This window comes from Agelaius phoeniceus, unplaced genomic scaffold (genome assembly GCF_051311805.1).
Source record: "Agelaius phoeniceus isolate bAgePho1 unplaced genomic scaffold, bAgePho1.hap1 Scaffold_115, whole genome shotgun sequence".
NCBI lineage: Eukaryota > Metazoa > Chordata > Aves > Passeriformes > Icteridae > Agelaius > Agelaius phoeniceus.
Genome location: NW_027509878.1, coordinates 45,001 through 51,124, shown reverse-complemented (window position 1 = coordinate 51,124; position 6,124 = coordinate 45,001).

The window sequence follows — 6,124 nt, the reverse complement described above, 5'->3', positions numbered from 1 at the left end:
CCAGGGACAAAAGGTCTACCCAGCTCTGTAGGGACATCAGGTCTACCCCAGCTCCGTCCGGGGACAACAGGTCTACCCAGCTCTGTAGGGACATCAGGTCTACCTCAGCTCCGGCCAGGGACAACAGGTCTACCCAGCTCTGTAGGGACAACTGGTCTACCTCAGCTCAATAGGGACAACAGGTCTACCCTTGTTCCGTAGGGTTAGCAGACCTCTGTCACAAAGTCCTGGGGAGACAACAGGTCTACCCCGTTTTCAGCTGGACACCAGGTCTACCCCGGCTTCTCTGGGAGACCAGGTCTACCTCGCTCCAGCGGAACATCAGGTCGTCCTCGCCCTGGCGGGACAACAGGTCTACCCCGACCCTGGCCAGGGACAACAGGTCTACCCGGGCTTCGCTGGGACATCAGGTCTACCCCAGCTCCGTCCGGGGACAACAGGTCTACCCAGCTCTGTAGGGACATCAGGTCTACCCCAGCTCCGGCCAGGGACAATAGGTCTACCCAGCTCTGTAGGGACATCAGGTCTACCCCGGCTCCGTCCGCGGACAACAGGTCTACCCTGCTCTGTAGAGAAAACTGGTCTACCTCAGCTCAATAGGGGCAACAGGTCTACCCTTATATCGTAGGTCTAGCAGATCTCTGTCACAAAGTCGTGGGTAGACAACAGGTCTACCCCGTTTTCAGCTGGACAACAGGTCTACCCCAGCTTCTCTGGGACACCAGGTCTACCTCGCTCCAGCGGGACATCAGGTCTTCGTCGCCCCGGCGGGAAAACAGGTCTACCTCTTACCTGTCCGGGGACAACAGGTCTACCCAGGCTTCGCTGGGACATCAGGTCTACCCCAGCTCTGTAGGCACATCAGGTCTACCCCAGCTCCAACCGAGGACAACAGGTCTACCCAGCTCTGTAGGGACAACTGGTCTACCTCAGCTTAATAGGGACAACAGGTCTACCCTTATATCGTAGGGCTAGAAGATCTCTGTCACAAAGTCCTGGGGAGACAACAGGTCTACCCCGATTCCAGCGGGACACCAGGTCTACCCCGGATTCTCTGTGACACCAGGTCTACCTCGCTCCCGCGGAACATCAGATCGTCCACGCCCTGGCGGGACACCAGGTCTACCCCGGCCCTGGCCAGGACAACAGGTCTACCAAGGCTTCGCTGGGACATCAGGTCTACCCCAGCTCCGTCCAGGGACAACAGGTCTACCCAGCTCTGTAGGGACATCAGGTCTACCCCAGCTCCGTCAAGGGGCAACAGGTCTACCCAGCTCTGTAGGGACATCAGGTCTACCCGAGTTCCGGCCAGGGACAAAAGGTCTACCCAGCTCTGTAGGGACATCAGGTCTACCCCAGCTCCGTCCAGGGAGAACAGGTCTACCCAGCTCTGTAGGGACATCAGGTCTACCCCAGCTCCGTCCGGGGACAACAGGTCTACCCAGCTCTGTAGGGACCTCAGGTCTACCCCAGCTCCGGCCAGGGACAACAGGTCTACCCAGCTCTGTAGGGACAACTGGTCTACCTCAGCTCAATAGGGACAACAGGTCTACCCTTGTTCCGTAGGGTTAGCAGACCTCTGTCACAAAGTCCTGGGGAGACAACAGGTCTACCCCGTTTTCAGCTGGACACCCGGTCTACCCCGGCTTCTCTGGGAGACCAGGTCTACCTCGCTCCAGCGGAACATCAGGTCGTCCTCGCCCTGGCGGGACAACAGGTCTACCCCGACCCTGGCCAGGGACAACAGGTCTACCCGGGCTTCGCTGGGACATCAGGTCTACCCCAGCTCCGTCCAGGGACAACAGGTCTACCCAGCTCTGTAGGGACCTCAGCTCTACTCCAGCTCCGGCCAGGGACAATAGGTCTACCCAGCTCTGTAGGGACATCAGGTCTACCCCGGCTCCGTCCGCGGACAACAGGTCTACCCAGCTCTGTAGGGACAACTGGTCTACCTCAGCTCAATAGGGGCAACAGGTCTACCCTTATATCGTAGGTCTAGCAGATCTCTGTCACAAAGTCGTGGGTAGACAACAGGTCTACCCCGTTTTCAGCTGGACAACAGGTCTACCCCAGATTCTCTGGGACACCAGGTCTACCTCGCTCCAGCGGGACATCAGGTCGTCGTCGCCCCGGCGGGAAAACAGGTCTACCTCTTACCTGTCCGGGGACAACAGGTCTACCCAGGCTTCGCTGGGACATCAGGTCTACCCCAGCTCTGTAGGCACATCAGGTCTACCCCAGCTCCAACCGAGGACAACAGGTCTACCCAGCTCTGTAGGGACAACTGGTCTACCTCAGCTTAATAGGGACAACAGGTCTACCCTTATATCGTAGGGCTAGAAGATCTCTGTCACAAAGTCCTGGGGAGACAACAGGTCTACCCCGATTCCAGCGGGACACCAGGTCTTCCCCGGATTCTCTGTGACACCAGGTCTACCTCGCTCCCGCGGAACATCAGGTCGTCCTCGCCCTGGCGGGACACCAGGTCTACCCCGGCCCTGGCCAGGACAACAGGTCTACCCAGGCTTCGCTGGGACATCAGGTCTACCCCAGCACCGTCCAGGGACAACAGGTCTACCCAGCTCTGTAGGGACATCAGGTCTACCCCAGCTCCGTCCGGGGACAACAGGTCTACCCAGCTCTGTAGGGACATCAGGTCTACCCGAGCTCCGGCCAGGGACAAAAGGTCTACCCAGCTCTGTAGGGACATCAGGTCTACCCCAGCTCCGTCCAGGGAGAACAGGTCTACCCAGCTCTGTAGGGACATCAGGTCTACCCCATCTCCGCCCGGGGACATCAGGTCTACCCCGGCTCCGCCCGGGGACATCAGGTCTACCCCGGCTCCGGCCGGGGACATCAGGTCTACCCCGGCTGCGGCCGGGGACAACAGGTCTACCCCGGCTCCGGTCGGGGACAACAGGTCTACCTCCGCTGTGGCCGGGGACATCAGGTCTACCCCGGCTCCGGTCGGGGACAACAGGTCTACCCCGGCTCCGGCCGGGGACATCAGGTCTACCCCGGCTGCGGCCGGGGACATCAGGTCTACCCCGGCTGCGGCCGGGGACATCAGGTCTACCCCGGCTGCGGCCGGGGACAACAGGTCTACCCCGGCTCCGGTCGGGGACATCAGGTCTACCCCGTCTCCGGTCGTGGACATCAGGTCTACCCCGGCTGCGGCCGGGGACATCAGGTCTACCCCGGCTCCGGCCGGGGACATCAGGTCTACCCCGGCTCCGCCCGGGGACAACAGGTCTACCCCGGCTCCGGCCGGGGACATCAGGTCTACCCCGGCTCCGGTCGGGGACATCAGGTCTACCCCCGCTGCGGCCGGGGACATCAGGTCTACCCCGGCTCCGCCCGGGGACATCAGGTCTACCCCGGCTCCGCCCGGGGACATCAGGTCTACCCCGGCTGCGGCCGGGGACATCAGGTCTACCCCGGCTCCGGTCGGGGACATCAGGTCTACCCCGGCTGCGGCCGGGGACATCAGGTCTACCCCGGCTCCGGTCGGGGACAACAGGTCTACCCCGGCTCCGGCCGGGGACATCAGGTCTACCCCGGCTGCGGCCGGGGACATCAGGTCTACCCCGGCTCCGGCCGGGGACAACAGGTCTACCCCGGCTGCGGCCGGGGACATCAGGTCTACCCCGGCTCCGGTCGGGGACATCAGGTCTACCCCGGCTCCGGCCGGGGACAACAGGTCTACCTCCGCTGTGGCCGGGGACATCAGGTCTACCCCGGCTCCGGTCGGGGACAACAGGTCTACCCCGGCTGCGGCCGGGGACATCAGGTCTACCCCGGCTGCGGCCGGGGACATCAGGTCTACCCCGGCTCCGGCCGGGGACAACAGGTCTACCCCGGCTGCGGCCGGGGACATCAGGTCTACCCCGGCTCCGGTCGGGGACATCAGGTCTACCCCGGCTCCGGTCGGGGACATCAGGTCTACCCCGGCTCCGCCCGGGGACATCAGGTCTACCCCGGCTCCGCCCGGGGACAACAGGTCTACCCCGGCTCCGGTCGGGGACATCAGGTCTACCTCGCTCCGGGGTCCGCCGGGGGCCGGCCTTGCCCCCTGGTGGCGGGCGCCGGCCGGGGACATCAGGTCTACCTCGCTCCGGCGGGACAGTGCAATTTCGGCGCCGGCCGGGTAGACCTGTTGTCCCGGCCGTCTGCGGAAGTTCACCAAGGGGTCGCTGTTGTCGGCCGCCTCCGGCTGCGTCATGGTAGGAGGCGGCCTGCGTTGGCGCCCCTCCCCGGTCGAGCTGCATTGGTCCTCTTGGAGGCCTGGCCGGCTTTGGACTCGTCTGTCCGTCTTATGGGAGCGAGGTGACGGGCCGCATCCCCGCAGGTTGACCCCGTACCTGCGTCCGAGGCAGAGCGGAGCGGCCGCGCGTGCGGTCGCCAGGGCCAAGCGAGTGCCGCCTAGCCGGGACGAAGCGCGCGTGCCTTTGTGTCCCGGCTCCCGTCCTTCCCAGGGAAAAGTGGGTCCAGTTGGCGAGGCGAGAGAGAAGGGGCCGCGCGAAAGAGCCGGATCCGCGGAGGCGAGAGAGAAGGGCCGCGCAAGAGCGGATCCGGAGAAGGCCGAGAGAGAGAGCAAGAAGGGGGCGAAAGACGATCCGAGAAAGCTGCTCGCCGGCCCCGAGGCGGGGAGAGAGAGCCGCGAGAGCGAGAGCGAGCCCAGAGAGAGTTGCCGAGAGAGAAGAGAGAGAGTGAGAGTTGAGCGAGAGAGAGAGAAAGAGAAGCCGCGAGCAGCGTGTCCCGCTCCGGCCCGGCTTCTGCCGGTCGATTGGCCACGGGGGGGGGCGGCCCCCCCCGGGCACCGGTGGCGGGCGAGGCGGCGGCGCCTCGTCCCTTTTCTGCCCGGCCTTAAGCCGGGGGCCCGCTCGGCGGGCGCGGTTTTGGGCCCGTCGGTCCGCCTCGGCGGTGGCGGCGGTGCTCGGCCCGCGTTGGAGAAGCCGTCCCCCTCCCTCGGCCTTAAGCCGGGGACCCGCCTTGTGGCGGGCAGAATTTTTGGGCCTAGTTCGTTTTTTTTTTTTTTTGAACTTGCCGGGCCCGGCACCCGACGGAGAGCCCCCCCGGACTGGTCCTGGGCGAGGCGGCGGCGCCTCGCCTACCTCGGTCGTGGCCGGATCGACTGAGCCGCTTGTGCCGGGCGGGGCCGGCTTTGCCGCTTTGCCGGGTCGGTTGCTTTCGGTTGAGGCGGGCGGAGTGTGGGGGGCACCCGCCAGGCCTCCTCCGCGGGCCTTGTGTCTTTTTCTCTGGCGGCCCTAAGCCGCGGCACTGAGGAGCGTTGCGACGACAGCGCGAGGCGGGATGCCGGTGAGTCCGTGGTGGGGAGGCAGTTGAGGCCCGTCACTCGGCCCCCCCGCTGCGGGCCCCTGGCCCCGTGGCCCCCGTGGCTAGCACGGGGCGTTGCGAACGCGCCTCCGTGTGCCTTTTTCTTTTGTCGTGCCGTCCCCCGGCCTTTTTTGTTCCGGCAGGGCAAGCCGACCGCCGCGAGGCCGGGCGAAAGCCGCCGGTGGCCCGTGGCCGCGCCAGGTCGGTGGCACTTTTTCTCGCACGCTCGGCCGGGTTCTCCCCGGGCCGCTCCAGTCCCGCCGTTGCCGGCTGCGGGCGGGCGGGTGGCGGCACCCCCCGCGCTCCTCTGCTGCTGAGGCGAGCGAGCGAGCCGACGGGCAGGTGGGCTGGGCGGCCGTCGCCGTTGTTGTCCCAGGAAGCGTGGCCGTGGGGCCCTTGTCGCCGTCGGCGCGGAGCCGCGGCTGATCGATGTGGCTTTTCGGGTGGCGTCGGAGAGGGCCCCCGGCGGGCCGGCTCTCCTTCCGAGGCTTCTCTGTGGCGGGGAAGCCACGGCGGGGAGGGTCCGGTGCTCGGGCAGGGCGGTCTCCTTTCCAATTCGCTTCCCGTCGCAGGCGAGGTGTCGCCCCTCCCGCTGGCCTGGGGAAGGGCGTCTTGACCGTCCCGAGCTGTGTGACGGCCGCGTGGCCCCGCGAGCCTTCAGGTGTCCTTGAAAAAACCACGCGAGGTGCCGGTGCCGGCCCCGGTCCGGGGAGCGCCCGTGTGGGTGCCGGCCGCGAGCAGCGCCGGGCGGCGGTGCGGCTGGAGCTGAGCCGCGAGAAGGGAAAAG